Below are 18,773 nucleotides of genomic sequence, written 5' to 3'. Positions count from 1 at the left end.
AAGGTGTAGGGAATTATGAACAGCTTCAAATATCAGTCAATTTTGCAATAAGCCTTTCAGGCCTGTGCTGAAAAGCTGAAGATGTATAGGCATTTCACATTTCAGCATAACAACCCTAAGCATACCTCCATATCAACAAAAGGATGGCTTTGCCAAAAGATCAAAGACTTTGGAATTGCTCAGCCAGTGACCACACCTGAATTCAATTGAAAATCTGAAGAGGATTGTACATAGGACATGTCTTCACAATCTGACAGATTTGGGAGGTACTGCAAGGAAGAGTGGGCAAAGATTGCTAATTCTGCTAATCGACTCCTTCCAAAAAAGACTAAATACTATCATAAACTAATACTTTGTAGAAGTAACATTTTCATATAAGGGTTTTAAGGTTGTGCAACCACATTATTTTAGTTTTGTATCTTTATTTTTCAATGGATTTGTACAGATTATGGGTGATATTAAAAATTGAAAAAGTTCTGAAATGATTCTTGGTATGATTTGGTGCATGACTCAAACCTGGCATTTTAACAGGGGTGTGTAGACCTTTTTATATCCACTGAATGCTACTAGCTGCACAGTATACTGTATCATCCAGCATCTTAATAATGTATAATTTAAGCTTTACAATAGCGTTCATAGTGCCAATCTCAAGGTAAAGGGCATAACAATAAGGCTAGGTTCATATGTACTGTATGTCATTATTCCTGTTTTTTCTGTTGTGTTAGGAGCAGAAAAACGATAATAATGACAGCGCTGTATCTGTCACATGACAGACACTAATGGCAGCCATTGGCCCACATTGATTATAATGAGGACCTTCAGGGTTATCATAGCTTTGCCTCATTTTATCTGGGAAAAATAGCTCTGCATGCAGATATATGTATACGATTTTTTTTTTCTTTTACAAAATCTGCAACACAGGCTCCTCACAGAGTCTTCATCGCAGACTTGAGCGATGCCTTACTACTAGTTATATGCTCCCACACCTCACTTTTCCACTGTCAGCTCAGCAATGAGAGGGAAGCAGAGGCATAACTTGAAGCTACTGGGTACAAATGTGAGGTCTGTAACATTCCCCCCTCCCATACCATGTGCCACATACTGTATAATAACAGTTCTTATTTATGTTAGCATGTGATCAGATGTAAGCAGGTTAACAGCAACTGTTGCATCTAACTTCCTCTTCTAATGGTGATCTTGGTGCAGGAGAAAAATGTCTCTCTAACAGGGGTGTACAGGGTAGGGCATCGTGTAGGAATAGACAACATATCTACCCAGGGGCATACATAGAAATCAAGAGGCCCCATAGTTCTAATTGGGCCCCCCACCTCCTCCCAAAAAAATGGCGAGGTAACAGAAGGGCATATCTCACAACTTAGCAGCCCTTACAAAGTAATTTTCCTCCTATTGAAACACCTAGATTCCCCTTCCAGTACCCCCATAAAGTATGATGCCAACAAAAGTGCCCTCCAAACACAGTATGATACTTCCACAGTGAATTCCATGCAGCCCTCCATACAATTGAATGGCCCTCCATATAGTATAATGTCCCCCACACAATATAATGGCCCCAACACAACCCTCCACACAGTATGATGGCCCCAACACAACCATCTACACAGTATAATGGTCTCCACATAGCACTCCAAGTAGTATAATGGACCCCACATAGCCCTCCGTATAGTATAAGGGGCTCCATATAGCTCTGCAAACAGTATAATGGTTCCATATATCTCTCCATATACTATAATGGGACCCATATAGCCCTCCATATACTATAATGGGCCCCATGTAGCCCTCCAAATACTGTAATGGGTCCCACATAGCCTTCCATATACTATAATTGTCCCCACACAGGCCTCCATATAGTATAATGGGCCCCACATAGCCCTCCATATAGTATACTGGGTCCCCACACAGCCCTCCATATAGTATAGAGGGTCCCACAATGTACGCATTTATTAGAAATAAAAATACTCGCTTCTCCTCGTTCCCTTGCTGCTCCAGTCTCCAATAGTGTGTGGTCTGATGCTCTGCCGCCGTGCTGAGACAATTAGAGCTCAGACACAGAAGGAGAAAAATGGAGGAGGGAGCCTGTTCCATTTTGTTTTCAATTGTATCAGCATCCCGGATGCCAATACAGTTGAAAGTGTGATGCGGAGCCCCATAATGGCAGCGTGGTCTGCCGATATTGGCTATACACCCCTGCATCTACCTAAAAGGTAACCTCTCCACCTTGCAGTTAGTGAAGGACCTTACTTGATGCAGGCATCCACTTCAAAATGCTTTACATCAATGTAAATGAAATTTAGAAGGACAAAAGTATGTGGACACTTATAGGACATAATACCCCCAAACGACGTGTGTGATTATAGACCTGGGCCCCTACTGTAACTATGTATTGGCTCTCAATGGTGAGATCAGGTGTTTGATGAGGTTGAGATTAGGGCTTTGTACAGTACAGAAGAGGGCCTTCCTCCAAACTGTACCCACAAAGTTGGAAGCATACAGATGTCTAAAATGCCTTTGTATGCCATAGTATTTACATTAACCTTCACTGAAAATGTACTCCCTTATATAGCGCCATTAATGTCCACCGGTCTTTACAGACATTATTATCACTGTCCCCATTGAGGCTAACAATGTAAATTCCCTATCAGTATGTCTTGGAGTATGCGGAAACTGAGGTTCCTGGGTGAAACCCACAAAAACTCCTTGCAGCGTTTACAGCTACCGTGCTGCCCATTAAAGCCTATACAGTATATCTGATTAGTAATTTTTGTTTTATTTAAGTTCTTTTTCTGTTTTAGACTTGTGGTATATCGTTGCCGTATTTTTTTGCAACAAGATCTTCAAAATGGCACACGCAGTTCATGAGTTTTTGCAAAATAAAAAATGGCCTTTGTTTTTATCTTTAACCTTTTTTGCAATATTGTAGCTCAAAAAGTAGCACATTTTGCAAATGACTACATAATGTTACACTGTAGGGCAAAATAATAGTGCCATACCTTAAACCAGGGGACTGAAATGGGGTCCAGGCCACTTAAAGAAAAAAATCTAAATAATATTAGGGTGCGGACCGCATTGTTAAATTTAGGTCGGGGTTACATGGCATAAGAGAGGTCGCATTGCAAAAGTTCTCTCTGTGCTGCTGCTACATCGTGGTGTCCTACAAGTACCGCATATACTCGAGTATAAGCCGAGACCCCTAATTTTGCCACAAAAAACTGGGAAAACTTAATGACTCGAGCATAAGCCTAGGGTGGAAAATGCAGCAGCTACCGGTAAATGGCAAAAATAAAAATAGATACCAATAAAAGTAAAATTAATTGAGACATCAGTAGGTTAAGCGTTTTTGAATATCCATATTGAATCAGGAGCCCCATATAATACTCCATACAGTTCATGATGGGCCCCATAAGATGTTCCATACAAAATACGCCCCATATAATGCTGCACAAATGTTGATTATGACCCCATAAGATGCTCCATACAGACATTTGCCCCATATAACGCTGCACAAATGCTGATTATGGCCCCATAAGATGCTCCATACAGACATTTGCCCCATATAATGCTGCACAAATTCGGATTATGGCCCCATAAGATGCTCCATACAGACATTTGCCCCATATAATGCTCCACAAACGCTGATTATGGCCCCATAAGATGCTCCATACAGACATTTGCCCCATATAATGCTGCACAAATGCGGATTATGGCCCCATAAAATGCTCCATACAGACATTTGCCCCATATAATGCTCCACAAATGCTGATTATGGCCCCATAAGATGCTCCATACAGACATTTGCCCCATATAATGCTGCACAAATGCGGATTATGGCCCCATAAGATGCTCCCCAATACAGACATTTGCCCCATATAATGCTCCACAAATGCTGATTATGGCCCCATAAGATGCTCCTCAATACAGACATTTGCCCCATATAATGCTCCACAAATGCTGATTATGGCCCCATAAAATGTTCCATAGACACATTTGCCCCGTATAACGCTCCACAAATGCTGATTATGGCCCCATAAGATGCTCCACACATTATGCCCCATATGCTGTTGCTGCGATAAAAAAAAAAAAAATATCACATACTCACCTCTCATCGCTCAGGCCCCCGGCACTTGCTATAGTCACCTGTCCGCGTTCCACCGCTGGGCGCTGCTGTGTCTTCCGCATCCTCTGCACTGAAGTTCAGGCAGAGGGCGGCGCGCACACTAATCGCGTTATCGCGCCCTCTGACCTGAGCGTCACTGCAGAGGACACGGAAGACACAGAGGCGCCCAGCGGTGGAACGCGGACAGGTGAATATCGCGCAATGCCCTTGTTATACTCACCTGCTCCTAGTGCTGTCCCTGGTTCTCCAGGCGCCGGCAGCTTCTTCCAGCTTTGAGCGGTTAGATGGCACCGCTCATTACAGTAATGAATATGCGGCTCCACCACTATGGGAGTGGAGTTGGGTCCATATTCATTACTGTAATGAGCGGTACCATGTGACCGCTCAACGCTGGAAGAAGCTGCCGGCGCCTGGAGAACCAGGGACGTGCAGGGACTGTGCCAGGAGCAGATGAGTATGATTAAACAGCTGCCGCTCCCCCTCACCTGCTGACCCCTGGGAATGACTCGAGTATAAGCCGAGAGGGGCAATTTCAGCCTAAAAAAATGGTCTGAAATTCTCGGCTTATGCTCGAGTATATACGGTAAATAGTATTGCATTGTGATGTTCAGTGGACCGAGACACCATCACCGCATATACATTATACAGTGTGATGGTCCCACAGCTCTCAATATATAGTATTATAGCCACATAGCCCCTTACATACAGTATCATGGCCCAACAGTGCCCCTACATACAGTATGATGGCCCCAACAATTTCCCTACATACAGCATGATGGCCCCAAAATCTCCCCTACATAGCATGATAGCCCCAACAGCTCCCCTACATACAGCATGATAGCCCCAACAACTCCTATACATACAGCATGATGGTCACACCAGTTTTCCTACATACACCATGATGGCACCAGCAGTTTCCCTACACACAGTATGACAGCCCCAACAGTTTCCCTACGTACAGCATGATGGCCCCAACATCTTCCCTACATACAGCATGATGGCCCCAACATCTCCCCTACATATAGCGTGATGGCCCCAACATTTCCCCTACATATAGTATGATGGGCCCAACATCTCCCCTACATACAGCATGATGGCCCCAACATATCCCCTATATACAGCATGATGGCCCCAACATCTCCCCAACATACAGAATGATAGCCCCAACAGGTCCCCTACATACAGCATGATAGCCCCAACATCTCTCCTACATACAGCATGATGGCCCCAACATCTTCCCTATATACAGCATTTTATACCGAACAGCTCCCCTACATACAGCATGATAGCCCCAACAGGTCCCCCACATACAGCATGATGGCCCCAACATCTCCCCTATATTCAGCATTGTAGACCCAACATGTCCCCTATATACAGTATGATGACCCCAACAGTTTCCTACATAAAGCATGATGGCCCCAACAGGTCCTGTACATACAGCATGATGGCCCCAACATCTCCCCTACATACAGGATGATGGCCCCAACATCTCCCCTATATAGAGCATTAGAGACCCAACAGCTTCCCACACACAGCATGATATCGCCAACAGGTCCCCTACATACAGCATGATGGCCTCAACAACTCCCCTACATACAGCATGATAGCCCCAACAGGTCCCTTACATACAGCATGATGGCCACAACATCTCGCCTACATACAGCATGATAGAGCCAACATCACCCCTACATACAGCATGATGGCCCCAACAGTTTCCCTACATACAGCATGATAAACACAACAGCTCCCCTACATACAGCATGATAGACACAGCAGCTCCCCTACATACAGCATGATGGCCCCAACAGCTCCCCTACCTACATACAGCATGGTGGCCCCAACATCTCCCCTACATACAGCATGATGGCCCCATCAGTTTCCCTGCATACAGCATGATAGACCCAACAGCTCCCATACATACAACATGATGGCCCCAACAGTTTCCCTACATACAGCATGATAGACCCAACATCTCCCCTACATACTGCATGATGGCCCCAACATCTCCCCTACATGCAGCATGATGACCCCAAGAGTTTTCCTGCATACAGCATTATAGACCCAACAGCTTCCCTACATACAGCATGATGGCCCCAACAGTTTCCCTACATACAGCATGATAGACCCAACATCTCCCCTACATGCAGCATGATGACCCCAAGAGTTTTCCTGCATACAGCATTATAGACCCAACAGCTTCCCTACATACAGCATGATGGCCCCAACAGTTTCCCTACATACAGCATGATAGATGCAACAGCTCCCCTACAAACAGCATGATAGACACAACATCTCCCCTACATACAGCATGATGGCCCCAACAGCTCCCCTACCTACATACAGCATGGTGGCCCCAACATCTCCCCTACATACAGCATTATAGACCCAATAGCTCCCCTACATACAGCATGATGGCCCCCAACAATTTCCCTGCATACAGCATGATAGACCCAACAGCTCCCCTACATACAGCATGATGGCCCCAACATCTTCCCTACATGCAGCATGATGGCCTCAACAGTTTCCCTGCATACAGCATGATAGACCCAATAGCTCCCCTACATACAGCATGGTGGCCCCCAACAGTTTCCCTACATACAGCGTGATAGACCCAACATCTCCCCTACATACAGCATGATGGCCCCAACATCTCCCCTACATGCAGCATGATGGACTCAACAGTTTCCCTGCCTACAGCATGATAGATCCAACAGCTCTCCTACATACAGTATTATGGCCTCAACAGTTTCCCTACATATAGCATGATGGCCCCAACAGCTCCCCTACCTACATACAGTATTATGAACCCCCCATAGTGCTTGCTTCATTCTGTGCAGCTCGTCTCCTGTCTGGCCCTGTTGTTTGTATTTCCTCTCTGGAAGGTACAGGTAACGCCAGGTGCACCACATGACATCATTCAGTAGACGCCCCTGCTATTGTGTGACCAGCTTGGATGACACCCAGTACATTTAAAGATATAGTGTCAGTGTGGCCGATAACTTCCCCTCTGCTGACCCACCAGCCTGCATGTCTGAGACCCCTGCCTTAAACCAAATCAAACTTCTATATGGTGTCTAAATATTGCTGCAATGTAATTCTTGCATTTCTGCACAGTGCCTAAGAAACCATAATCCACAGTCCGAATAATGGAATAGTAAAGATTGGCCTAAAATAATGATGCCATTGCTCAAGGGTAGACATGGAATTGAAGCTGAAAGCAAGGGTTGGGAGGCAATTTTCTCTACTTCCATGTCATCTAATACTCAGCAAACAAGTACCACTGTCACTAGTGCTCAATCCAGCTATATATTGTTCACATAATTCTAAATTAACACCAGAACACAATCCCTCATGCATAATTCATCCATAATCTGCTGTGCAGTACCAAAAATACACTGCTGTACATCAGCCAAGTAATATCTCCTCCCCAATATTTTGTAGAAAGGTTGCACAGTATGTTCTTTGCAAGCATCCACACTTTTTTTTACACTACAGTTTCAAGAAAACAATAAGGCGTATTAATAACTGTGGTACTGCCTACAGTGCCTGATAACTGACATCATTACTTTAATATATGCAAAAATGGTACTGAAGCTGTACTTTCCCTTCACTAAGAGCTGAATTCCCCAAGTATGAGCACTACACAGTGTTCGGATCTGTAGTGTCCCGGCGTCACACGCCTTCGGCGGCTGTGGTTCAGCTGAGAGATGGCGGTACCAGGTGCCTCATAGTAAGTGATCAATATCTTAATCCCAGACAATCCTAGAACACAAATACATGTATTGTACACATATGCAGAATAAACGCTGTCTGTCTGAGCTGATAATACATACTCTGGGTTTTGTATACATGTACATGTTGCTGTATAAAAGGCTGTATATTGGGACACGCTACTGACCTCTCCAGCTATACAGACACTAACAATGACTGGCTATACAACTTGTCCTGGCCATACAATCCCGCAACCACATTTTCTCATGATTATTCAAACAGTGTTACAAAATTGCTGCAAAGAGGGATCCATGTAAATGCAGAGTTCCCATAGTATTATAGAAGTTACTAAAATCTAGTGTAATGTTCTAAAGATGTACAGTATGTGACTTTAAGATGTAGCAGAGCTGTCAGCTACCTCATTATGTTTGCTCTATGTTAAAATTTCCCTTTGCAGGTATTCTACATGAGAAGTGGTGTATATATATATATATATATATATATATATATATATATATATATATATATATATATATATATACTAGATGGTGGCTCGATTCTAACGTATCGGGTATTCTAGAATATGTAGGTAGTATATAGCACAGGCTACGTACTATATTGCACAGTGATGTAGTATATAACACAACCGACGTAGTATATAACATAGCTGCATAGTATATAACATAGCTACGTAGTATGTAACACAGCCACATAGTATATAACATAGCCACGTAGTGTATTGCACAGCTACGTAGTGTATAGCACAGGCCACGTAGTACTGTATATAGCAGAGCCACATAGTATATAACATAGCCACGTAGTATATTGCACAGGCACATAGTATATTGCACAGCCATGTAGTATATAACACAGTCACGTAGTGTATTGCACAGCTACGTAGTGTATTGCACAGCTATGTAGTATATTGGCCAGCGACGTAGTATATAACATAGCCACATAGTATATTGTAGAGGCACGTAGTATATTGCATAGCTACGTAGTATATTGCACAGCCACATAGTATATAACAGAGGCACGTAGTATATTGTACAGTCGACGTAGTATATAACAGAACCGACACAGCCACATAGTATATTGCACAGCTGCGTAGTATATAACACAGAGCATGTAGTATATTGTACAGTTACGGTGTATATTGCACAGTCACATTGTATATTGCCCAGCTACATAGTATATAGCACAGAAATGTAGTATATAACAGAGCCCATGCAGTGTGTAACGCAGCCCACGCAGTATATAGCAATATGGGCACTATATGCGTGGTTAAAAAAGACTTAAAATAAAAAATAAACATATACTCACCTTCCGAAGGCCCCTTGAAGTCTTGGTGCCTGTGTGTGGTGCACGCGGCAGCTTCCGGTGCCAGGGTTGGTATGAGCGCAGGACCTGTGATGACATCGCGGTCACATGACCGTGATGTCATGGCAGGTCCTTCTCGCATAGCATCCTTTGCACCAAACCTGCCGCTTGCACTGCCGAGGACAGCGCGCCACGTCGGAGGGTGAGAATAACCTTTTTTTTATTATTATTATTATTATTATTATTATTATTATTTGTAACATTAGACCTTTTTACTATTGATGCTGCATATGCAGCATCAATAGTAAAAAGTTGGTCACACAGGGTTAATAGCTGCGTTAACAGAGTGCGTTACACCACGGTCTGTTAACGCTGGCATTAACCCTGTGTGAGCGCTCAGTGCTGACTGCAGGGCAGTAAAGCAGCGGCCATTTCGCTGCCAGACTATGCCGTTGCTGATTGGTCGTGGCAATGGTCGTGGGCGTTTTGCCACGACCAATCAGCGACTTGGATTTCCATGACAGACAGAGGCCGCAACCAATGAATATCCGGGACAGACAGACAGACAGACGGAAGTACCCCTTAGACAATTATATAGTGGATATATATATATATATATATATATATATATATATATATATATATATATATATATATATATATATATACACACAAGTGGTATATATATGCACAAAGTGATGGACTTATTATGTTCTGCTATTGGGAGGTTGCTAAGGGTTAATGAAGCAGACCTGCTTTCCATGTATGGCCCCATTGTTAGACCACCTGACCGGGTTCTAGGTTTAGTAGTGAAGGAAAAGGAGACATTTTGTGCACCCAAGAGTCGTCCTAGAGAAGCTGAAGGAGCAGGTAAGGGAGCAGCCTCTGCTCCCGTATATGAGAAATCACAGCCTCAGCTTCAGACAGCTGTGTGATAAAGACTGTGCATATAAGCAGAAGTTGAAGCTCAGTAATCACTGCACCATTTATATATCTGCATTATTATACTGGAACGTAAGTGTGATTGCTGCATTTGAATTGAATGGATGTATGTACCTGTGTATTTGTGCAACAAATAAACTTTAGCAATGGTCCTTCTGGCCTCCCTGTTTTCAGGACTATTTGGAGTGCACCATATTACACCATACTACCAAGAAGCATGATGCTGAAGTTTGTTTCTTATTCCTCCAGTTTCTTATTCAGGGCTGGAGTTGTTGTTTTTTCCTGTTTTTTTTTTTTTTTACAGGTATATCCACAAAAATCAAAATAATAAAATGCAATGCAGTGAGGTTCCCTGATGTAAATATACTTAAAAGAAGCTACAAAAATTAAAAAACCGGCACAAAAATTGGCATTAAAGTGGGCAGCCAGTTTATTTTAACGATTTTGAATAAGTAGCTGGTGTTTTGAAGGGGTTAAATAATTTTGGGCCACTGATATCACAGCACCTGTCCCGCATCAAATTCCGGTCACTCCAGCCTAGCTGAAGTGGGTTCTGACCATCAGAACTGGCCTCAAAGTGAGCAAATAGCATTTTTTCCCAGATTTGAGTAAGTAACTGGTATTTTTAAGAGATTAAATGACTTTGGGCCACTGATCTCACACCACTGTTATATAGATAGTGAGGTCACACATCAAATTCAGGTCCTGGGCCAAATGAGTTCTGGTCATCAAAACTAGCATCAAAGTGAACAAATAGCCAATTCTCCCAGATTTGAATAAGTAGCAGGTGTTTTTAAGGGGTTAAATGACTTTGGGCCATTAATCTCACACCTCTAATACTCAGATAGTAATGCCCCGCATCAAATTCAGTTCACTCCAGCCGGTCCCACATGGGTTCTGGTCAACAAAAATGGTTTCAAGGTAGGCAAAATAGCCAATTTTCCCAGATTTGAATAAGTAACTTGTGTTTTTACGTAGTAAATGACTATGTGGCACTGATGGCACACCACCATTACATAGATGGTGAGGCCACGCTTCAAATTCAGGTCACTCCAGCCTGGTCTAAATGGGTTCTGGTCATACAAACTGTCATCAAAGTGGGCAAACAGCCAATTCTCTCAGATTTGAAAAAGTAAATTGTGGTTTTAAGGGATTAAATGACCTTAGGCCACTGATCTCGCATCACCAGCACGAAATAGGAAGACCCACAAGAATCCTCACAAGTCTGCAGTCACATAGAGTAACTCCAAACAACCCCTTTAACCCGTAAAACAAACCAGTAACTTATTCAAATCAGTGCAAAGTTGTAATTTGCTCACTTTGATACCAGCTTTTTTGATCAGTAACCAGTGACCATTCCTTTAGCCTTAAAAAAAAACAAAACTAATTTTGATGTGGGACCTCCTGTTTTGTGTTGGTGCTGTAAGACCAGTGGCCAAAGGTCATTTAACCTCTTACAAACACCAGTTGCTTATTCAAATCGTCAAAGCCCACTTTGATGCCAGTTCTGATGCTCAGAATCCGTTTGGGCGAGACTGCAGTGGACTGCGTTACATGTGGGACATCACTATCTGTGTGTCTACATTGTGAGATCAGTGGCCCAAAGTTATGTAACCCTTTCAATAACGCCCTCCGGTGCCCACTTTGATGCCCATTTTTGTGCTAGTTTTCTAGTGTTTGTAGCTGCTTTTAAATGTATTCACGTCAGGACACCTCACTGCATTGTATTTTATTATCATGATTTTTATTTTTTGTTGATAAACCTGTAAAAAAATGAAGAAAAAAAAAAGGCCGAATAAGAAGCCAAATTCGGCATCGTCCAGGAAGCTGAGGGTGTTTAAGTGCAGCCTGGAGGCACAAACTTTCTTTTCTTTTTGTCACTGCCATGGCGGAGTAGTAACTTCCGCACACCACAAGGTGCATGATAAACATGACAAGCCAAAGTTAGTAGTAGATCCATAATCAATCAGAGAAAAAAGTCCCAAAAAAGATTAGCAACCTTTTTGGGACTTTTTCCTCTGATTAATTATTCCATTTTTGTCACATGATTTTAAGTAAATACAAATAAAAGTTTTAGGTTTCATGGAGGAGCTTTTGCCGTTGACTTGAGATCCTTCGCCTGGATAGGTGAGCTGATTATTTCTCTTCTATTTCACATCATAAAGATGACCTGCTTTCGACAATGTTTAGATCACAGGCCTTATTTGACAAAACAATCTTTTTACCTTTTTTGATTGCATACAGTATATTCCAAAAAGGAACAGGCACAGCATATTTAAGGTCTTGTCAAAGCAGACCACATTCATTGGTGAAGGGGAGCAAAGAATGTCAGCCAGCAAGATAACAGGACCAGAGAGCCCTCCAATGACTCCAGAGTCCAGACTATACTGAGGCTGGCCGTACACTAGTTATTTTGTCATCCATAATGACTGATTTCAACAACTTTTATCTGTATTTATGTGGCACGAACCATAAGACACAACTTTAACCCCTTCACCTCCTTGCGATTTTCCATTTTTACGCTTTCGTTTTTTGCTCCCCTTGTTCCCAGAGCCATTAGTTTTTATTTTTCCATCAATATGGCCATGTGAGGGCTTATTTTTTGTGAGACGAGTTGTACTTTTGAACGACACCATTGATTTTACCGTATAATGTACTGGGAAACTGGAGCAAAATTCTAAGTGGGGTAAAATTACAAAAAAGTGCAATTTCACAATTATTTATTTTTATTTTTTACCTTGTTCACTAAATTCTAAAACTCACCTGCCATTATGATTCTCCACGGCAGTATGAGTATGAAGATACCAAACATGTCTAGGTTCTTTTTTTTTTAAGTGGTGAAAAAAATCTCAAAAATTTGTAAGAAAAAAAAATTGGCTTATGTCGCCGTTTTCCAAGGCCCAGAGTGTCTCCATTTTTAAGGATTTGAGGCTGGGCGAGGGCTTATTTTTTGCGATCCATGCTGATGTTTTTATTAATACCATTTTGGGGTAGATAGAATGTTTTTATAGCTGGTTATTTATTTATTTTTTTTGCAATGTTATGGTGGCCAAAAAAACTTAATTCTGCCTTTGCAATATTTTTTATTGTTACACCATTTACCGATCTGGTTACGGTAATTTACTTTATATTTTGATAGATCGGACATTTCTGAACACAGCAATTGTTTTATTTTCAATGGGGCAAAGGGGGTGGTTTGTTTTTTTAAGTATTTTTTTAAAGTTTTTTTTTTTACTTTTCATTGGTTTCAATAGTCCTTTTAGGAATCTTGAAGCTGCGACCATATGATTGCCTGTGCTACACATAGCAGGGCTCCAGCCCTGCTACGTGTAGCAAAAGTCATGATATCCTATGAAAGCTGGCCACAAGTCTTCTGCAGACCCCCGGCTGTCATGATAACCCACTCCGCAATCAAGTGACAGGGTCACCAATGGGCAGGACTTGTGATGCGTTTCCGTGTCATGTGTTGGGAATGATATGGGTTCAGCGCCGGAGCCCACATCAAATGCAGGGAGATGACCTGGACGTACCTATTCATTCAATGTTGTGAAGGGGTTAAAAAATCTGATCTGAAGAGTTGTCAAATACCATTACTGGTAACATTTGTTGTTAGCGACAACCGATATGTACCCTATCACGGAAACCAAGAACATGAATCAAGGCAGCAACCTAGGTGGTCAATTTTTTGTTTAAACTTACAAACTCATCATCATACATGAGAACTGTGTAACACAAATTGTTTAGATCTCAGTTTTGCCGAACTTAAAGAGAATATTTCACTGATTTTTTTCATTTAAACTGAGTTCATCTTCCAACTGGTGCTGCTCCTCTATTTCTGGAACAGTTTTTCTTTTTCTTCTGTGCTTCTCTGTTCCAAAGTTACGCCCCCTGGTAATAAAGATGCAAATTTTCACTTCAACCGGCTGGGCGTGTGCACAGACCTTCCCTGTGGGTGTGGCTGTGTTTTGATTGGCCAGCATCAGAGACAAAAAAAGCAAACACCAAAGGAGAAGTTCGGTGGTATACGCCCAGTTGGTTAAATGGAACTTTGCATCTTTCTTACAAGGGAGGGGGGGCGATATTCTTTGGAAGAGAGGGGCACAGAAGAAAAAGAAAAACTCCAGAATCAGTAGAGCAGCACCGATTGGGGGAAGTACTCATTTTAAAGAGAATGTGACAGGTGGTACGTGCTGCCCAAACAGTGGCTATACGATCTCAGCCATATATGTTTGACTCTGAAACCCTGAGGTGTTTCAGAGAACAACATACCTTTAAATATAAAAATCCAGTGAAAGGTTCCCTTTAAGCTATCATATTCTGCTAAGGGCCAGTTGTCCGAAATCTACCTGTAAATCCTCATATACTGAATGCCTATGTAGGCTGCAGAATAAAAGAAAGACAATAAAGGGAGTAGGGGTAGCTCATACATTTCATTACTTTATTTTGTTTTAAGGTTTTGTGTATATATTCCATGATAGTCAAATGGGAAAGTACCAGAAACGTAATAACCAGAGTATTTTGCAGCTTGAAAGGAGCTGCCTATATTTGAATAGATAATCACATTTGCTCATGCTAGTATGTGACAATGTGAACTTGTCCTTAGCATTATGGGTGATAATTGTCATGCCCCTGTAAGTGGCCATGGTGCTAGCACCGATACGAGTAAGCAGCCGGAGCCTATGTGAAAAGGCACTGTCATAGGAGTAGGAATTGGCAGATATTTTTTTTCCAATAGATTCACATTAAAACCAGTCTGCATTCAACAATTGTTTAATCAATGAGTGTTTATAGACTGAAAGAATTAGTGGATGAAAAAGCTGCGTCTGGGGGGTTACACAGAGCTATATATATATCTGCTGTAGAAATCTACAACCTACAGCTTCCCAGCTGTTGCAGAAATTCAAATCCCATGATTTCCCATCAGCCAGTGGCTACTGGGTACTTTATTGGAAAAATATGCTGTCCGTTGCACTGCCATCCTAAGAATTAGGCCAGGGTTCCACGAGCGATGATTCTTTCTTCCAAGAGAATCAGGCCAATTATGGTAACGACACTCAGCTCAAACTCTGTCAGGGTGTGCTCAGTGTGTGGTCAGCTTGTGCTCAGAGTGTGCTCAGGGTGTGTGCTCAGGGTGTGTGCTCAGGGTGTGTGCTCAGGGTGTGTGCTCAGGGTGTGTGCTCAGGGTGTGTGCTCAGGGAGTGTGCTCAGGGAGTGTGCTCAGGGAGTGTGCTCAGGGTGTGTGCTCAGGGTGTGCTCAGTGTGTGGTCAGCTTGTGCTCAGGGTGTGTGCTCAGGGTGTGTGCTCAGGGTGTGTGCTCAGGGTGTGTGCTCAGTGTGTGGTCAGCTTGTGCTCAGAGTTTGCCCAGGGTGTGTGTTCAGGGTGTGCTCAGCATGTGCTCAGGGTGTGTGTTCAGGGTGTGCTCAGCGTGTCATCTGTGCTCAGCGTGTGCTCAGAGTTTGATCAGAGTGTGCGCAGGGTGTGCTTGGCGTGTGCTCAGAGTGTCAGTTTGCTGTGATCTGATTCTCTCGGATGAGAGAATTGTATCACAGATGCGAAGAAGACGGAGAACTTAATTACTCCATTGTGTCAGTCCATGGATGTCATAGGAGTGCAGTCCGATGTTTTACACATACCCATAGACTTGAAATGGTGCCTGTGATGCGATTTGTGGAGCCGCTAGTGGCTTTTCTCATGACGAATCGGACAGCACTCGGCTAGCTATGCGCTCATGTCGGTGAAGCCTTAGAATACCCTTCTTTAAAAATAAGGTGGTGTTTTATTTAACTGTAATGTGAATTACACCATTCATTTACGCCACTTGTGGCGTTCAATGACTTCCTATCCGCTACTTGATCGCTGATTGGTGGTTGGTTAGTAGCCTGACAGTGATCACATTTTCTTTGCACACAGAACGATCTGTAATAGGCCATTCTGAGCACATAGACTGCCATTGTTCTCGGCAGCATATGTCCTGTTTACACAGGATGATGTGCTGGCGAGAGCAGTCATTTTTCAGTCCAGCTTTATTGGCAGACTGTTTACACTGTCTATTTTTCAGGACACGAGCATTTGCAGAATGCTGTTTCACGATAATGGTGCAGTGTAAATCCAGCTTTAAGTACCTGATTAACAACAAAGAGCTGCTGCATTTGCAGATTTCATTTTGGTGTTGTAGTAAGAACAGTTTGTATTCTCTAGCAATCAATCACAGTTTAGCCATTTTAACCTTTGCAATCTATTGCATTTGTCTAGTATTCCAGCGTATCACATATCTGATATGACAATTAGCAGATGGAAGGCGCAGTTGTCTGAATTATGCCATTACTATTAGAAATTGCTTGGATGTCAGTCTTCTGTGGGACTTTTAAAATGAAGGTATACCTTAGTAAAAGGGGACCTGTCACTGCTTAAACAGACATATCAGGAGTTAATATTTGAATGCCTATGAAACAACAATTTTCTGAATTGTGCGTACCCCTGTTATTCCTCATAGAAATGTTCATCTGGGTGTTACTAGTCCCATTTTACAAGAGTTGTGTCAGACTGTAAGTACATCGCCACACCACCAACTGGGAACAGTTACCCATTTATTCATTAATTTCTAGTAGGAATAACAAAGGAACTGAACAATGCAGAGAAATGCTTGAGAATGGATATATTATGGAAAAAGAGATCAAACAGATTTGCAGGACCTATATCCACTCTGGTGGTCCATTACTGCTGAACCAGAGCCCTGTGAACTTCCTACTAGAGATGAGCCACCTCCCTAGTGTTCGGGTTCGGTTCGGTTCGTCGAACAGGGACGTGTTTGACGAACTGTTCATCGAACGTTCGACGAACACCGTCGAACCCCATTGCAACCAATGGCAGGCAAACACAAACACATACAAACACATGGAAAACATAGAAAACACCTTAAAAGGTGTCCAAAAGCTGACAAACTGCTCAGAAGACACAACAAACACATGGAAAAGTCACAACTACATATAGTCATGCAAAAAGAAAAGAGGTGGAGGAGTAAAAGGAGGAGGAGACACAGATATAGGCATGTCATGCCCTTCTAAAATCAAGAAAGGCTGGAGTAAAAATCTAAACTCACTCTACCAACACCCAGACGTCTTGACAAAAAAAATAAAAAAAGAAATGGTGGCGGGTCCATTCAGAACAATTTCCTTAGAAGAAGTAGTGGTACCCCCGTTGGGAGTTAGGCCAAAAAATGAACCCAATACATTCAGACTAATCCACCATTTGTCATATCCAAGGGGCAGGTCAGTAAATGACAACATCAACGCGAAACCAAGTACAGTACTATGTACTGTACCTCCTTTGACGAGGCAATCAGGCAGGTCAAGAAGTTGGTAAGGGGCACCCTAATGGCCAAAACAGATATTGAGGGGGCAAATAGTGTCCTCCCATTGGGCTGCTTCTGTGAAGGAGCATACTACATAGATTGCTGTTTGCCCATGGGGTGCTCCATATCCTGCTCACTATTTGAGGCGTTTAGTTGCTTCCTCGAATGTGTCGTCATGGACGTTAGTAAGGTGGCACATATTATCCATTACCTCGACAACTACTTATGCCTGGGCCCAAAAGATTCGCCACAGTGTGAAAACACTCGGTAGTCCACCTGTGAGAAGGAGAGAGCTGGAGGGAGAGTGGACACCCCAGAGCCGAGGGGCTAGATTGAGAAAGAAAGAAGGTGGTGTAGCTTGCTTCATGGGTGGGGTACTCTGCTGAGTAGCAGAAATTGCTACTAGGCCCAAAAGGATTTCCTGGGCCAGATGCTGTTACAAAATAGTAGTTAGGTAAACAGGCGGTGTAGCTTGCTTCATGGGTGGGGTACGCTGCTGAGTAGCACTAAATTCTACTAGGCCCAAAAGGATTTCCTGGGCCAGATGCCGTTAAAAATAGTAGGTAGGTAAACAGGCGGTGTAGCTTGTTTCATGGGTGTGGTACGCTGCTGAGTAGCACTAAATTCTACTAGGCCCAAAAGGATTTCCCGAGCTAGATGCCGTTGCAAAATAGTAGTTAGGTAAACAGGTGGTGTAGCTTGCTTCATGGGTGAAGTACTCTGCTGAGTAGCACCAAATTCTACTAGGCCCAAAAGGATTTCCTGGGCCAGATGCCGTTAAAAAATAGTACTTAGGTAAACAGGCGGTGTAGCTTGCTTCATGGGTGGGGTACTGTGCTGAGTATCACAAAATGCTATTAGGTACAAAACGATTTCCTGGGCTAGATGCAGTTAAAGATTAGTAATTAGATCAACAGGCGGTGTAGCTTGCTTCATGGGTGGGGTATGCTGCTGAGTAGCACTAAATTCTACTAGGCCCAAAAGGATTTCCTGGGCTAGATGCCGTTACAAAATAGTAGTTAGGTAAACAGGCGTTGTAGCTTGCTTCATGGGTGGGGTACGCTGCTGAGTAGCACCAAATTCTACTAGGCCCAAAAGGATTTCCTGGGCCAGATGCCGTTAAAAATAGTACTTAGGTAAACAGGCAGTGTAGCTTGCTTCATGGGTGGGGTACACTGCTGAGTAGCACTAAATTCTACTAGGCCCAAAAGGATTTCCTGGGCCAGATGCCGTTAAAAATAGTACTTAGGTAAACAGGCGGTGGGTGGCTGGGCTACCCTGTTGGGCTGGGCTATTTGTTCATCTTGATGAACGTTA

The 18,773-nt window shown here is 42.9% G+C and overlaps 1 protein-coding gene across 3 annotated transcripts in view; it reads left to right on the top strand.

Moving 5' to 3' along the window:
- The window catches only part of CELF5 (CUGBP Elav-like family member 5), a 179,560-nt gene that overhangs the window by 105,598 nt on the left and 55,189 nt on the right, over positions 1-18,773 (top strand). The window contains exon 1 of one of the 3 annotated variants that reach the window (XM_077270673.1): positions 7,840-7,862. The exons of the other annotated variants lie outside the window; for them this stretch is intronic. The gene's annotated coding sequence lies outside the window, so the exon portion shown is untranslated. Of the gene's footprint in view, positions 1-7,839; positions 7,863-18,773 lie in introns of those variants that run through there. 3 annotated transcript variants of the gene reach the window in all.

Source organism: Ranitomeya variabilis, chromosome 1, assembly GCF_051348905.1.
Source record: "Ranitomeya variabilis isolate aRanVar5 chromosome 1, aRanVar5.hap1, whole genome shotgun sequence".
NCBI classification, from domain to species: Eukaryota; Metazoa; Chordata; class Amphibia; order Anura; family Dendrobatidae; genus Ranitomeya; species Ranitomeya variabilis.
This window is presented reverse-complemented; position numbering and strand designations above follow the sequence as displayed.